Raw genomic sequence first — 17,923 nt, 5'->3', positions numbered from 1 at the left:
AATATTTTTTTGTTCTAAAATAGAACTCATTGATTTCAAACATCATTATTAGTTTCTTATCACATATCACACACAAGAAACATCTTGTTTTAGGATTAGCAGCACAGAACAGTGTTAATTGGAATGAATTTTTAAATATTCGTTTTGTCCAATCCGACAGTTAAACATATTAAATGGTTAAAAAATTTTTTGTCGATTCTTCATTATAAAAATTGACCGAATTTTCATTAATTTTCACTAATCCACTTTGATAATCAACTCGTTAATTAAACTTTAAACTGAATGTTATATAAACTTGTGATAACTATCTAAGCTGATTGTGAGTTTTTTCACTTTGTGTTTAAATGTATTTAATCAAAATTCTAGGAAAAAATCTGGAATGTTTTCATTGATTTGACTAATGGTATGATTGTTTGTAATGGAAAATTTTTCAGAAAATAATTCAATGAATGTTGTAAAAAGAAAGGTACATATTCATTCTAAAATTATTTCTAAACGTATGATATATTCATATATCAAATGTAAAAGGTTTAACATGGAGCCTCCCAAGTATGTATGTAATGAGACTTCTTAATAAAAAATTGCTGATTCACTCATAAACAAACAATGAACCAAAGTGAAGGAGAGAATGTAATAAAACTATTGACATTGAATGCAGAGAAGAGCCAGGCTGCTGTTTTTATAAAGAAGGCTGACAAAGCAGCTCAGGACTTGGTCTTGCCTCGACATAAAATGTCACCATCCACGCGAATTCGCCTGTTGAGTGTTGAGGTTAAGAGCATAGTTGGCATAGTCACGTGGTCAAATTACTTGGAGCAGTTGCTAATCCTCTACAACGCTATATTGTCCATATTTGGGGATATTGCTCGCACATTTGGAACTCGGCTCCTAAGCATACCATGCTCTACAGAAGAGGGCAATTCGACTTATAGAAGTTCAAAATCAATATCTCCTCACAGCCTGCACCACTCAAACCACTTGAGTGTAACATAGTTTAAGATCCCACCGCTTGATCTTGCAGGTATCGGTTTTTTTTGATGAAATTAATTTTAAAGGAATTTTGAGGATGTATGGAATGGATCACAGATAGGTTGCCTTGTAAAAATTAGCCGCAATTACATGTAATTAATTTTTGGACATAATAAAATGAAACTACAAAATGCATCTTCTATCTTGCGCTTCCACTTACTTGGAGCGATAGTCGTTCACAAAAATCATGGCAACCTCTGATTACGGCCATTGTGCAACTGGCAACCATGGATTTTCATGTTCAATGTCTATAAATTTTATTATTAATTTTGCATAAAATTTGTTATATAAACCGGTGAATACAGTTAATTAACAATAATACACCTGGCAACCCTAATGCTGCGGCCGACTGAGAGCTGGCAACCATTTTTATTTTGATTTGTGACATCTTTTTCTTTCAAATGCTATAAGATTGACTGAAAAAATATATAGCTGCAAGTCATATTAGTATATTAATGACATTAAAATCAATTACAGGTAATTGCGGCTAATTTTTACAAGGCAAACTATTCTTAATACATTCCGTACATCCTCAAGATTCCTTTAAAATTAATTTCATCAAAAAACAGATACTTGCAAGATCAAGCGGTGTGATCTTAGACTAATAGGACTTACCCTCTTGTACTTGCTTGTTACATAAAAAAATTATTCTGAAATACAATGCAATACAGAAGCTTGAAAAGCATTATCGAAAATTTTACGATGTAATATACGATTTAAATTCCACGAAAGCTTGGGTAATAACTCAAACTATTATAAAAAAGTTATTTCTTTCATAATCTAACAAATTTTAGATCCCATGGTGGCCAAAGAAGTTTCTTACTATAATGAACCCAATTTTCAATTCGTTCTCATCTCCTTTTACCTAATTCTGTTCTTCTACGGCTTCCATTAATTTTAGGACAAATAATAAGAATAAATATGATAGATACTAAGTATAAAAAATGTGTTCCAATTTGATTCAATTGAATTATAGGAAAAAGGAGCGGAAAGAAAAAAATTATATTATTATAACAATTGCGAAGAAATTAATCGACATATATGCAGCAATAATTCGTTTTGACAGGGCTAACCCGCTAAATTATAAATGTTCGGTAAGTAATCGTTGTTATTTGGAAACTGAACGAAGTATTCAGGTCATATTCATAGTCTAGTTCACAGTGGATCACCTGACGGGTTGTTTGGTTTATTTTTGTTTTCTTTACGGATCCTTAAAAGTTATTTATTCCCACTAGATAAATATTTTTGATTAATTCTTGAGTAGAGTTATTGACAGTTTACTGAGACTTGCTGTTGTTGTACTTTTTTGGATTCCCGGCACAAAAAACAGTTTATTTGTTATTAGTTTGAAATTTGTTATTATATACATGTGCGTTGGCAAATCCTAGTAACTGCTCAATTATAATATTAGCCTAACCGTTTTTTGTTACAAATATCAAACTATTATTTATATAATGTTAATACCTTGTACCAAATGATAGAAAAAAAAATAATTCATGAGCCCTAGGACATACCACTTTTCAAATATATATATATATATATATATATATATATATATATATATATATATATATATATATGTAAATTTTATAGAGTGGCTTATTTATTCTCTTATAAAGTTTACATTTGAGTTTTAGAGTCAATCCTTCTGTGTAGTTAAGAAAATTCCTTCAAAGAGAAAAATATTAAGTCATACGCACAACTATTGCAAAATTTATTCTGAAAAGTTTTGTTACATTTATGGAGAATAAACGAGCCATACCATTTTCTGAAAATGTGGAGAAGACATTTCATGTAGTTTGGTGTAACCTAAAGACAAGACAAACATTTAGCCCTCCAGCAGTAGCGGTTCATTTGTTCAGTGAATGAAAAAAAAGAAAGAAATATGTCTTTTGCATTCCAAAGATCGAATATCCGACATGCAATATACTTTACGACCTATTTTCAAAAATGTGAATTTTTGACGAGCTGCAGCTTTTATCTACCAATTTTCGTGTAAAGATAGATTCATTCTACTGTAGTATACAATTCAAATATTATGTTACAGCAAGATTTTTTTGTCTACCAATGTAATTATTGAAACACTTTAAATCTACTATGTAATTGAATTAACTTCTCTAAATAGAGAAAAGTTTTTGTTCCGAGTTAGGATATATAGGGATGCGCAATAGAACGTGCATTTATTAAGTATAGGCTAAAAAAATAAACACATAAGGTATTGTTAAAATAAAAGATATGATGATTAGGTAATTAGATGAGTTTTATTTTTTAAAAATAACATCATCTAAAAACATAGACGGGAGAAGATTTGTGGAAACTCTTGCCAATAAATCTGAGATGATAGCTGAAATTTCTTGGAGGATATTTTCCTTTAGCTGACTGATGTCCCTCGGATTGTTTATGTAGGCTTATGTTTGAGGAGTCCCCACAAAAAAAATCAAGAGGTGGCAAGTCAGGGCTGCGTAGGAGCCAAAGAATATCACCTCTTTTGGAAATTAGGAAACATCTGTCTCACAGTCATTTAATGTGCGACAGGTCGCTTCGTCTTGTTTGAAAACCAAGTTCTCGTTACTTTCGGACTATGCAGTGATTTTTGATGCTTCAATTTGGGATTTTTTCGGTCCAATATCGATAATTTTGTCGGTTTACGAACCCATTTGAATGAAAATGAACCTCATCTGAAAAAAGGATGTTGTCAAAAGTGGAAAATCGACTAATCATTTCTTCAGCAAATGCCAACCTTACTCCTAAGTCGGTATCTTTTAATTCCTGTGTTAACTGGAGCTTATAAGGATGCAATTTAAGATCCAAATTCAAAATTCGCAGTAAACTTCGTCGCGACAAGTTTAAAGCCGCCGATCGCTTCCGAGTAGACACATGCGGATTATCTCGTACTGACTCCTTCACCCTATCAATATTGTCTGTGGTCCTAGACGTTCTTGGATCTTTCGCTGGTGGATTAAACGTTGAACCGGACTTTTCAAAATACTTAACCCATATTTTAATTAAATTTGCACTTGGAACTGTGTCTTAATCCATATTCTGAACGATACAGTCGCCTCAAGACTTATGAACGACCGTTCTCGTAAAACTTGCGAACACAAAAAAAGCGACACTTTCCGTGTAAGTGACTCATGGCTACTAAAATTCCACGAGTGCAACTATCCAACCACGCTAGGCTCCCCCGCCCACGCACCGTTTACCTCGCGAAAAAGGAGGATGCAATATGCACGTTCTATTGCGTCACCCTGTATAATTTGTTATTTTTGAATAATTACACTGTAATTAAATGAATAACAGTGTGTTGAATAATTTTTTTTCATCATTTACCAATAGGGGCAGTTTTTGCGAAATAAAGCTAAAACAATAGTAAACTTGACAAAATTGATGTTAAACTGGGTACAATCATCTGACAACAAATTAGTTTTATTATTTGCACAATAAAATTTATTTCTATTTTAGCTTCGGTATCATGAATCCATCAATGGTACTAGCATTGATAGCACCGATAATATTAGAATTATTCATGGACGTACTTAGGGTTTTTGTAAGGGAGAAACAGAAATTTAGTTTGATTTTTTGTTTTATGTCCCTGTTACATAATGAAGTTGAATTTAAGTAAGGTTTTTGATGTGCGGGTGATGTGAGTACGTAGCGGAGCAATTCCGGAATTGTATAAGTGTTATTGATATGGTTTTTACATATTTCCTTGGTCACCCTCTAGCTTTCTTTACATTCTTAACCATGTTTACTCATATGTCTTCTGTTATTTTTCCTATATGCCCCAACCATCTCGCTATACTTGGGTACTTATACAATTCTAATACAGGGTGCGGCAGCATAACTTCCTTTTTTCAAAAGTTAATAAAACTTATTGTATGAATCAGAAAATTTTTATTCGTTTTTTATAATACAGGCACATACATAAAGTTTTGTTTTACTGAGTTTTGAAGATCAAATCAGTTAGGTGACGTCCCCCATTCTCCATACACTGAGTAAACCGATTTCTGGCGTTTGTCATGACTCTTGCCAGCATAGCAGGCGTTATGTTGGCAATTTCTTCCTGGATGTTCGTCTTCAAATCTTGTAGGGTCCTTGGACGGTTCACATACACACGGGATTTCAAAAAACCCCATAGGAAATAATCACAAGGGGTCAAATCGGGAGAGCGGGCTGGCCACTCCAAATCGCCCCTAATTGAGATAAGGCGCTCTGGGAAGTGTTCCCTCAAAACAGCCATCGATGTTCTTGAAGTGTGTGCCGTTGCTCCGTCTTGTTGGAACCAAGTGTCCCCTAAGTCCAACTCATCTAGCCGTGGGAAAAAAATTCCTGTAACATGTTTACATACCGGTGCGAATTCACTGTCACTGTGACTTCATTTTCCTCAAAGAACCAGGGACCAATAATTCCACGTGAGTAAATTGCACACCACACTGTGACTTTAGGTGAATGCAAAGGCCGTTGATGCAATTGTCGAGGATTGGTATCAGCCCAGTAGCGCATGTTTTGTTTGTTTACGGATCCACACAAATGAAAATGGGCTTCATCACTAAAAAAAACAATAGCGTCCTCAGGAACGACTTCCAGAAAAACCTCACACGCGTTCCTCCGAGAATTGAAGTCACGTTCAGAAAGTTCCTGCACAATTGCCATCTTGTATGGATGAAAATGAAGATCATCATGAAGTATTCTCCTCACAGAACGATCGGAAAGTCCAAGGGCAGACGCATGTTTGCGCGCAGAACGCCGTGGTGATCGCAACACTGAAGTTCTAACTAACTCAATGTTCTCCGGTGATCTAATGGGCCGAGGGACTCCAGTTCTTCGTCTTGTCACACTTGCAGTTTGTTGTAAATTAAAGCGATTCCGAAAGGCGCGCTGGGTTGCGATCACAGAACATCCGCTCGAAAAGTAAACCTCAACGGCAAACGCACGCTCCTCACTGTTCCAACGCATGATGGCGACTGAACTGTGCCGGGACAAAACTTTATAGTCCCCCCTCTCGAACGAGACCACTAGCACTCCGTTACGACATCTACCGACTAAATGGCGAACTTTTTAAAAAAGGAAGTTATGCTGCCGCACCCTGTAGTTCTGTGTTTGTTCTTCTTTAGTACACTCCACCTTTTTAAAGCCACTGTAAATATATCTGAGCCTTTTACGCTCCGATATTTTATTTATTCGCCTGCTCATTGTTCAAGGTTCACACGCATAAGTAATTGACAGCCTTGCCATTGTTCGGTACATTCATATTTTTGTTTATTTCCCATTCTTTATCTACTCTATTTGTAATATATTTTGTTATTACCGATTTATGCTACTTTTCTAAGTTTATTCAAATTACGATTTATAATAATATCGGTTACCATGTATCTTGTCATTTTATCTTTCTCGTTAATCACTAAACCGTATTACTTTGCTTTTCATTCCAACAGTTTAAATATGCTTTGAAGTACTCTCGTGAATCTTGCCATGAGTACTATGTTGTCCGTATATGCTAGACATTGATGGTTTTGTTAATAAATTAAGCTTGAGGTTAGATTAGGTTTAAAATATCTTTCTCTTCATATGATTTCGTGAACAAAATTGGAGAGGGCTGTGGATAATGGGTCTCATTGTCTCAGAAACTTTTCTTATCTTATATTCGTTAGAAGTACTACTCTCCAAGGTGACTTTGCTCTCGGTTGTTCGCATCGTCATTTCTATTAGTCTCCTCAATTAAGTTCATCAAATATCAAATTCTGTTTATTGATTTGAATGTTAATTCCACGGTTATGTTCTGCTTAGTAATGCAGTAAGCAATTATTTGAGGATGTATAATATAACAAGGATATTCGGCGTAAACTGATACTTTTTAATATCTATTGAAATAACAAAGAGGGGAGAATATTTACAAAAGCTTCTGAATATCAAATTTACTTACAATTTCAAAATGAGTAAACACGGTTTTCTCTTTTATAATTAAAGTAAATAATACAGTATTGATCCACAAAGCAATTAAACGTTTTAAGAATTTATGATGATAAAAAACAGTTCGAATTCGAAGTGTAATTCAAAATAATATATCTAAGATTGAGTATATCTTCAAGAGAAATGCTAAATATATTATATTAACAAAAATTATTCCGACATAGTTTGACCGTTGAAAAATTGATTGGAAAAATGTATAATATCTAAATATCTAAGCATTTTTAAAGATATGAGTAAATGAGCAGCACATAAAGATGACGGATGACAACAACACCTGATGTTACAAAAAGAAAGCTCGGGAGATTTGTCGGAAATCACTTCAGACGAGGGAAATAATTCGAAAAAATATTCAAGAAAGAAGTAACTCCTATCGTATTGGAAGCTAAAAACGATAACGTGTATCCCAATAGTTTTGGCACAATACATTTAATAAAATATTTTTGTAATAAGTATCCTTAATGAAACTTTATATATTTGCCATGATTAACGGCTTAGTACTGAACACACTGTATACACCAACACTCACAATTACACTGTATGACGCGCGTTTCGATAACCAAGTTATCGTCTTCAGAGACTGAAGTTTACCTCCTTAACGGCTTAGTAAAAAACAAAGTTCATAACTTAACTAAATGTAGGGGTTTGTGCTCCTCAACTAGGTGTACAAACATCTCTCAATAGATCGATAAAATTGCCAAAAATCTTCAATTGAACGGGCCTGTGGTAAATTAGAGGGGTTATCTTGATTTGGTACGAAAAGTATGCTTTAGATGTAGCCAATTTTGAGTTGCCCTTACATAATGGCAGGACGCCAAGTCCGGCCAAAACATTATATCATTTCCAACGTGATGTTGACGTACAAAATGAACAAATTTAGTAAGTTTGTGAATATAACTTCTATAATCTAGACCTATCCCCCTTACTCGACCTACATAAATTCATGAATCCCTTTTGTCGATATCGCACACCAGGCCTGAACTTTGTCAGGGAATTTCGCTATTTCTTTTTATTCTACATTGTTTGAGCACTCTCCTTTACTGTCTGTATAGAAACTATATTTTTTTCTATAATTCCGAATTGGCAAGTGTGCCATATTTTTCATGCTCCGAGTTTCTCATTCGAAAAATGTATACCCCATGCTTATTGGTTTGGGATATATTTAGAACAATAATTTTCTTACGAGAACCCCTGCTCTACCTTTTGCTCTTTCTAGGGTACAAATTCTTGGTTTTCCATTTTTTGGGAGGTTCAGTCATAGAATTACTTCTTCACATTCAGCTACTGTACGGTAAACGCTGCTGCGTTAAATTATTTTGGTATTAAAAAATGCCATATATGTCAAGAAAATGAGCAGTTTTCCGCTTAATCATTTTAATATTGTATTACAACAATCTATTTTCAATCTTCTAAATGTTGTCCAAAACTATTTGCGACATACTTCTTATAGAAGTAAATTCTGAAAAGAACATCCAATCAATATTTTCTTTTATCTCAGACAAAACTTTTTTGGGTGAGATTATTTCCTTGGAATATTTTTCCCAATCTTGTTCTTGATGTTCATTTAGTTTAAATGCTTGTACCAAACGATTTGCATAAATATCTACATTTTTTAAGTTATTTCTAATTCAATTCCTATTAGTTTGTTTAATCGGTCTTTTGAATTTTTTGGTAACTTTCCAAAGAAAATCCCTGATGACTTTCTTATTTCTCATACTTTTTATTTTGCTCAAAAATTCAAATATAAAAGCAGTAAATAAACATTTAATGACATATTCACTTTTAATCGTTTAATAAGTCATCTACATCTTTCAAACTGAAGATCTTTTATTATTTTGATAAGCGGATAAAAAATATGTATCTACAATGTTCCAGCTCTCCTGTAAAATTATTGATAAATACTGAAAACTTTGAAATCACTGTATATTTTCCATTTATGTTTTAAATCTTTTATTGATTTCATCATCGGATACATTGGTTCGAAGTTCTATTTACAATTTACTGCGTGTCTTAGTGGTATAGATATTTTTTTATTTCTATTGTGCAAAAAATAGCTTTCAGACTGTATTTCATAGAATCAACGATCTATTTTATTCTAGTTTAGATTCATTGAACTAAAACTTCCTGGAATCAGTACAATAATAATGGTTCCTGTTCTTTTCCGAATAAATCTTACTTCTAATTATGTAGAAGGTAATTTTATGGTATTTGGTGTTAACAAATTATAGGCAACGAGATCCAAAAGGTTCTGCTTTAATTTTTCATAATTGTAAATATCTAATAACACCATTCAATTCTGCTCAATTCTTCGGCATATTCAATACTCGCCGTATTTTTTGTATCGTATCCCACCATCTTCGTAACATAAAAGTTTTTGCAGCTTTTGCAAAACCCATGTGGTAAATTACACAACTTTGTTTACATTTTCTACTCGACATTTTATTTAAATTTGAAAAAAGGTATTGAAGAATATTCACCATGTAATGTAATGTAGATGGAAAAAACGATTTAGTTGGATCAAAAATGTGACGTGATAACACCTTTTAGGTTTAAGGAAAGTAGGCGACACATTTATAAACAGTATATGAAAAACGTCAGAATATATAAACTAGTATAAATTTGCCATAGCAACTCTAAGGCATGAACCAGTATCGTGCTAGCTTTACAAAAATAAGAAACATGTTCCATCTCTATTACCGACTTTACGATGTATATTTCAAAACAAAAGATGCATTGTGTAGGTCATGCTTTCACTAAACTCGTAAAGCAATAAACCTTGGGTTTCAATATGAACTGAAATTTAGTGGAATATTGAATTCAGTGCAACGGATAACACAAAACGTGATCACAAAAGTATTACATTATTTTTCAACATTATGTTGAACGTTTTATAATGAATATTGTTATTATTTTCCTGTTTTGATGATTTAGTATAATTACATATTATTAAATGCTAATTTTAAAATAAGTATTGGAAACTACTGTTGAGACTATTTATTTAGAACACGTATTAAATTGGTATAAAATAAGTGCAATATAGGCCAAGTTATGAACTTTAAGTATTTTTAGTCAAATTAGACTGAAAAATAATAGTCAAATAACAAAAATTTCCACAGAAATTAGGTTTACATTCAACAGTGGAGGGGATTAAAAAAAATTGTAGATCCTAAAATCATCTGCAAACATTGTTTATATACTTAGTTTCTAATATATCGTAATTTAAAATTGAAAAAAAATTCAATACGTTAGGAGCAAAATCCTCATTGATCCTATGTGTGCTACAAAAGTTCGGTGTCAAAGGTCAAAATTTGATGTTTTTTTAGATTTTCCTCGAAAACGATTAGTTCAATAGAAAAAATCCGAAAACCAAAGTTGTATATCTTAAAATTCTCTACAAAAATGGTCATGATTGTTTTTCTAAAAGTTACCATTCCTGAGATTTCCCGATTCTAAGAGTCACATTATACATGATATGGACATATTTCCATGCCACCTGTAAGGTAGTGTACTCGGCGCGTTTTTTACCGTGGTGTCCACTGTAGGCCTACTCCACTAACTCATGTCAATTTAAGGATAATTCGAGGAAACAATACCTTTTAAGTTCTAGACAGTAGCTTATTATTCATGTTGCAATTGATTATTGGGTTAACTATTGTTTGGATTTCTTTAGATATTTTAATCAGATTCCTACTCTACTTCAACAGTCATGTCTTTTTCGATTTCTTCTTCTTCATCTTGATGTATGTTCATAAATCATCACAGGAATCTTCCTCTATTGTACTACTCAACAGCCACATCTGGCACTACAACCTTTTTGGCAATTGCATAAAATAGTGTTGAGGTAGTTTTTCTGGAGCAGATGGGAGTAAAGTTTTAATCGGTTCTAGAATATTATCTATCAATTTCTAGCTGCAGGGCTCAGTTGATTGCCTAGCCATGTTTGAATCTGATAGTATATTTGTTATAAGTGTTGAATAGCAGATGCAGATGTTGGAGGAAGACATGATAGTGATACTTGTTTCTTGTTTCGCGAACCTTTAGCACCAAAAGAAACAGGTGAATGAACGAGACCTACGGATAATAGAGTAGCCGGATGTTTTCCAATGCCACGTGGGTAGATGGGATTCAGTTAGCGATTGTCTATCTTTTGAATAAATTTTTTCAAAATAGTAAAATATATGTAAAAGAGACACAAATGGGTATTTATTCTTGTCTTAAGTGCTTGATATGTATATACGTGGCTTATACGTGTATATCATGTATAAAGTGACTCTTAGAATCGCTATATCTCATGAATGGTAACTCTTAGAAAAAAAATCATAGACATTTTTGTAGAAAATTTTAAGATCTATAGCTTTGGGTCCTAGTTTTTTTGATAAAACTTACCGTTTTCGAGACAAGTCCAAAAAATCTCAAATTTCGACTTTGACCCCGAATAACTTTTGTAGCACACATAGGATCGATAGGGATTTTTAAAACTTCATTTGTAATGGTAAATCCCAGAACTCCACCAATATTTGGCTTTCCGAGAATTCTTGTTATTTGACCAATATTTTTATGTCTAAATTGACCGGACTATTGGAACAACCAAATGACCATTCGATAAAATTATACAGGGTGTGCCATATGATAATGGTAAATACCATCTTATATTAAATGTTGGAATCTTCAGAAAATTCTAGACATAATTCATGTACAATGTCCTATATCTATCCTCAACTGATTCGATATTAATTATTTTCAGATTTTTTACAAAAATTAATATTAAAAGAAAGAAGTATATTTTCTTTCACAAATCCGCAACATTACTCTGAATGCACAATTCCAATTTAGCTCTAGCTGAAACCAATCCATCGTTCCATTTCACTGATATGAATTAAAAAAAAAATTTCGTTTACAACTCGTAGCCTTAGCAGCTCTTCTACTTTTACAACAGTACTAAAAAGTGTTTGAATTTGAATCATAAAAATGGTTCACTTAACGGAAATAACTATTCTACAAATGATTGTATGGAGATAACGCACGAACACAAATTGAAATTGCTTGTTCATTTTAGGAAAATTTTCCCAATTCGTCGCCTATATCCCAATTTAAAATAAGCAAAATAGAAGAGCAGAAAATTGGATATTATGCTTAAGGGGCAACTGGAGTAATATTTTATTGGTTAGAAACCCCATGTTAAAAACAACTAGAAAAATGTTTGAAGACAGTTACCTGGTACACCCAAATTTTGAATAATATCTGTTATATTGTTAATAATGTCTGTTATATGGGAACACTCATATATCTCAAATTAAAATTTAAAACAGAAGGTCTAGATGGAGTTGTTACTTCAAGTCATGGTATGAATCAACTCAAGTGTTGAGAGAAATTAAGGGTTTACTCACTATCTGAAAATCGAAAGTCTCATTCCCTAGTGCTCCTCCAATATCAATTGCAGATTATAAAAACCCATGACGACAATTTTGTTTGATCTATCTACCATAGGCGTAGATACATGATTTTATAAGTTTTTATATTTTTATAAATAAGTGAAAGTGTTCGTTAAAAGACAATGGAATCATTATTAATTGGACGACATTATACGCCGTTATTTAGACAGATGTACTTAATTGTAGTTCTACTTGGAACATAGAAAAAAATCATTATTATACCTCGCTAGCTTGTTACAACTGATTATTAAATTATAGAACGCAAATAGACGAGTAAACTGTACCTACCTCTAAGGGAGTTTGGTTTAAACAAGGTACCAGGCGTGAACTGAGCCCTTTTTGTACCCTATCCATTCTTTTTTCTGGAAAATGGAATTTCAAAGCAAAAACCTTGAAGGAAAATAAATTATTTGCAAATGAAACAAAAGAAAAAAACATTTCAATTCCAAAGTATCTTTATAAGTCGTCTAAGCTAGAGTCATGATTTGATTGAATTATAATGGGGTGTAAAGAGGGTGATATCACATACTCATTTTCTTTTTCGATAACATGTTCAACACAATTTTTCCAAAGCTCTTGGCGGTCTACTACTAGAACTTTCTGATTACATTTTCATAATCCTGATTTTACGTTTGCCCATATTAACTCTATAGAGTTAAATATGCAATAGTAAGGAGGTAGTCTGAGAAAAGTATAACCCTGTTCTTTGCATAGCTTGTCAAAATAATAAATTGCCTTTAACTTTACTTTAGACCTGTAACAATAGTGAACAAACAAACAAAAGCTTTTAAATGTGACAAACTGATCAATTTTACTGCGCAAAAAGCTAGAAATATAGAAATATCCTTCATTTTCAGTTATGTAGTTGAATTACTGCTATTAAAAAAATTTAATTGAAAATATGAATCCAGAATTCAATTCTTATAATATAAAACAATATATTATCGAGATATTCCACTAAACTGAATTCTAAAACATCTAAAAACAAACTAATATTATATATCAAGCACCTTATAATGAGTGTGATGCTATTTAGAAAGGACCGACATCTTAGTATTTAGATACCTAAAATGTTTAAAAGGTGATCAATATGATGAAACAAAAAATAAAACTGCATTAACACATTATGAAATACTGAAAAAACATACATTCAATTATAAAAATTTAAAAATAAGAAAAGAAAGAAAAAGTTGGATTGAAGACTGCTACATATTTTTTTTAATTTAACAACTGAGAAAAAATTACCTTTTTGTGGTTAAAAAATTTTTATTTTGAGATTCATGTTGTAGGTGATCTGTTGGTCAATTATTATAACTATGTAAATTTTAATAAAGATATATTTAGACTTCAATCTACAAAATGAGAATTACTTGCCAGTTTTTACAATTCTACTTATTGCTCATTGAATTATTACTTTATATTACTAAAAACATTTTATAAACCAATTAAACTAATTTTTCTAGATGCCATTAAAATTTAATTGACAAATTATTCAACGCAATGCTGGTAGTCAATTGCAGACAAAGGGCCCCCCATAAAAGTCAAGGTTTGACGGGCTATTGACGATATTTGAAATTATTGCCAGGAGAATTAGACCTTCAATTAACTAATTTGTTTCCTATATACGCTTATTTTACGAAAATACATTGGGTTTCAATGGTGGTGGTGCGTGTCCCCATTTCTTGTTCGTTTGTATCCCGAGACTCCGCTTCCAAATAGGTATAAAGGGATCCATTGAACTGCCACCGAGATTTCCAGATTTGTTGTTCCTTTCATTAGAATAGGTACTTACTTAAGAGGCATCATTTGTAAGAACAAACGAACAAATAATCGCAAATAAAAAAGTCCTTGGTCATTTGAAATGTTCAAAACGAATTTCGATTTAAGAAATTGCTAAAGTTTTTAGGATTTTGTTATTTCTCATTATCTTGTATTTGCTGAGAAATGAAATTTGATATTTGTCATGTGCAACACTTTCTGAAAGTAGCCACCATGCATACATTCATTGTACATAAAAAAGTACGATTGTAAACACTAAGACACATTCCTATTGAATTTATCACAAATTACAGACTCTCTCTGTATATTATTCGATAACAGCTGCAGGTATTATTCAGATAATAAAGTGTGTAACTATCTAACAACACATGATGGTAATTATTGTACAATGCCGATTATATTTGTCGAACCAATTACTGTTTGCTCTGTCGCTCATTGAGAAGACATTGAAAAACAGTATAATAATTAATTCAATAGGAGAAAAAAAACAATCAGGTATAAATCGTACAGTTCTATAATTAATATAATGACTTCGATAATCAACTAGAAATCAGATTATGGCCCACCAAAATTCCAAATACATTATTCAGTATCAGAAAAACATTCATGTAGGGATTTTTAAAGAAATTTAATGAAAATATCAACGTTCCATCTACCAGTGTGAACTTCGCTAGAATGTGGATTTGTAACAAGCAAACTGTTCCAGGTATGACCATTGAATTAGATTTTATTCAGGAATAATTCAAGGCACTCAATAAGCTGGTGATGAAACGGTCGTGGAAGAGCTGCTCTGAAATAGCGTTTATCTAACCAAGCTTGGAACCACTCAAGCACGAATTCTCACTTGTGGGAGAGGGAAAAAATGGAAACGAAACAGCTCCACACTTATGGGTGTAAAGAAGCCAAAATAGACAAAGATATTCTGAAAGAGCCAATTTTAGATGGTCATTTCAAAAGTCAATAAACTTTCTACAATAAATCTGAATCTATATCCCTATTGAAAATGAAAACGCACTTCTGGCAGCCCTCTGCATCTGGGGTAGATTAGGTAATTATACAATTTCACGGTCACTTGGTTTTTTGGCTCTAGAAAATCGAAAAATGGATGGATTTTAATGATCTTGGTCTCAAAATGTTCCATTTTACGGCGGATTTATAAAAAAAATTAGTAGAAATAGCTGGAATGAAAATTTCTCATAGTTTTACTGTTTTAAATCGTAAAAAAAATGGTTTTGCAAAATGATCCTTTACAAAAAATTATCTCGTTATCAGATAAAGTTCTTATATTTTTTTGTATTCTACATAAATTAATAAACAATTAAAAAAAAATCAAAAAAGAATGATTTTTTCAGTTTTTATAGCTTAAAATGAAATCGATGAAAAACAATCAATTTTCGTGAATAGTTTCGTACTATATTCTATATTCTATATAATCCGCCGTAAAATGGAACATTTTGAGACCAATATCATTAAAATCCATCCATTTTTCGATTTTCTAGAGCCAACCTAACCTAACCTAACCAAAAAACCAGGTCGCGGTCACCTTGTTTTTTGGTTAGGTTAGGTTAGGTTAGGTTGGCTCTAGAAAATCGAATAATGTGTATAATTACCATAATTTTTTGTAAAGGATTATTTTGTAAAACTATGAGAAATTTTCATTCCAGCTATTTCTACTAATTTTTTTTATAAATACGCCGTAAAATGGAACATTTTGAGATCAAGATCATTAAAATCCATCCATTTTTCGATTTTCTAGAGCCAAAAAACCAGGTGACCGTGAAAGTGTATAATTACTGTAGATTACCCTAACATTTTAAGGAAGGTATAAAATTTTAGGAAATTCTTTTAACTTCAAGGAATTTTTGCCAGAACATTTACACCTCTCCTAGTTGCTAAAAGAACGTCATAAATATTTTTAAAGAAAAATTTATTTTTGTCATTTCACTAGTCTTCAAATGTTAACAGAATAAATAAAATAAAAGACAATTAATAATATACAATGCCAGAAAGAAATTCCATCACCAACAATCTATCAGAGCGAAAAAAGTCTCCGTGCGAGTGCAAGTAAGATAAAAATATGAAAACTTACGGTTTAGAGAGAGAACGCTTATAGGGCACTTTTGGATCTTATGAGATATAAATTCAAAATTATAAATAACATTGGAACATTACTTTAGAGAGATTTTTCTGTACCTTTGACATTAATATTCTCTAGGTCTTTGTCGAGAATACTATAGAAAATATTGATATGTTGAAAGGAGTACTCTTTTAGGTATTCTTTTCCTCTAGGAGAGACAATCTGTAGAAGGTCCATTCCTCTTACCTGTAACTAAGACGCAGTTTTCTCTATTCTTTTATTTACATTTTGCTGGTCCCAACGCAGGTATAAAGAAAAAGTAGGTATCTTCTAACGGTTTGGAGTGTAGCATACCATTCAACATCTCGTTCACAATAATTTTGGAGTGCAGTTCAGTTTTACTCCTGCGTCAATTTTGCTATCAGAATAAATTTCTTACACTAAAAATTGCATCGTAGTACTACGATTCTCATGTTCAAAAAAGGAGATAAGAAAATACCATCTAATTATAGAGGAATCAATTTGGTGGATAGCACTTTGAAACTTAAAACAAAAGTCATCATAAACAAAAACAGTCTCATCACGTTAACAGATGAGCAACAGTGATTTAGATGTGGAAGATGCGATCTTCCTCATCAGGCAGATCACAGAAAAATCGATTTAGTACAACAGACCAGCGTTTATGTGCTTTATAGATCTACAAAAAACCTTCGATCGAGTACAACTAAAAGACGTAGTACATCTGCTATACGATAATCAAATCCCCCATGACTTGATAAAAACCATTGAAAATATATATACGGACAACAAAATCCAAGCCAAAGTGATCGGAGTATTAACGGAGCAAATAGCAGTATATAAAGAGATTCGCCAGGAAAACTCCTTAAGCCCCTTGCTATTCAATATCATTATGGACGAAATAATCCAGAAAGTAAGAAAGCTAAGGGGCTACCAGATGGGGGCTCGAAATATTGCAATATTATGTTACGCTGATGATGCCGGATTTCAGGATTTGGAGACGTAGAGAACGAAGTAAGAGAGCAAACAACCAAAGCCTTAAGGATAGCAGCATGTTTGAACGAAACGATATGAAAGAAAACCAAAAGAATGATGAAAACAGCAGAGATGAAAGTGCTAGGCAGGATAGCCGGAAAAACCATACTGGACAGGGAAAGAAGTGAACCCATCAGAAGATTGTGCAAAATAGATGACATCAACGAATGGGTTCTATCAAGAAAGAAAGAATGGACCGAGCATATAAGTCGTATGGACAACAATAGACTGGTCATGATAACGCGCGATAAATCCCCATTGGGCCGAAGAAGTACCGGCCGACATAGGAAAAGGTGGAGCGACAACTTTAAAGCAGGATAGGAGGCAAGGATGTCGAAGATAAAACAGCCGACTATGCCTAATACACGGAAGAAGAAGAACAAGAAGATAAATTGCAGAAAATATTTTGTAAAATACTATCTACAAACTAGTGTATAGACAATTCAGAAGTTTCGTGGAGTGCATTGATACGTTTGTTGAGTCGCTTTTTCCTTTATTAATACTTCATATACGTATATTGTACGCTTTTTTATACTCAGTAATATGGAGATATTTGATAAAAATGATTTGTACAATTTGCTAAAAA

The sequence above is a fragment of the Diorhabda sublineata genome, chromosome 4 (genome assembly GCF_026230105.1).
Source record: "Diorhabda sublineata isolate icDioSubl1.1 chromosome 4, icDioSubl1.1, whole genome shotgun sequence".
Classification (NCBI taxonomy): Eukaryota; Metazoa; Arthropoda; class Insecta; order Coleoptera; family Chrysomelidae; genus Diorhabda; species Diorhabda sublineata.
The sequence above is the reverse complement of the archived record's forward strand: the minus strand, read 5'-3'. Positions refer to the sequence as shown.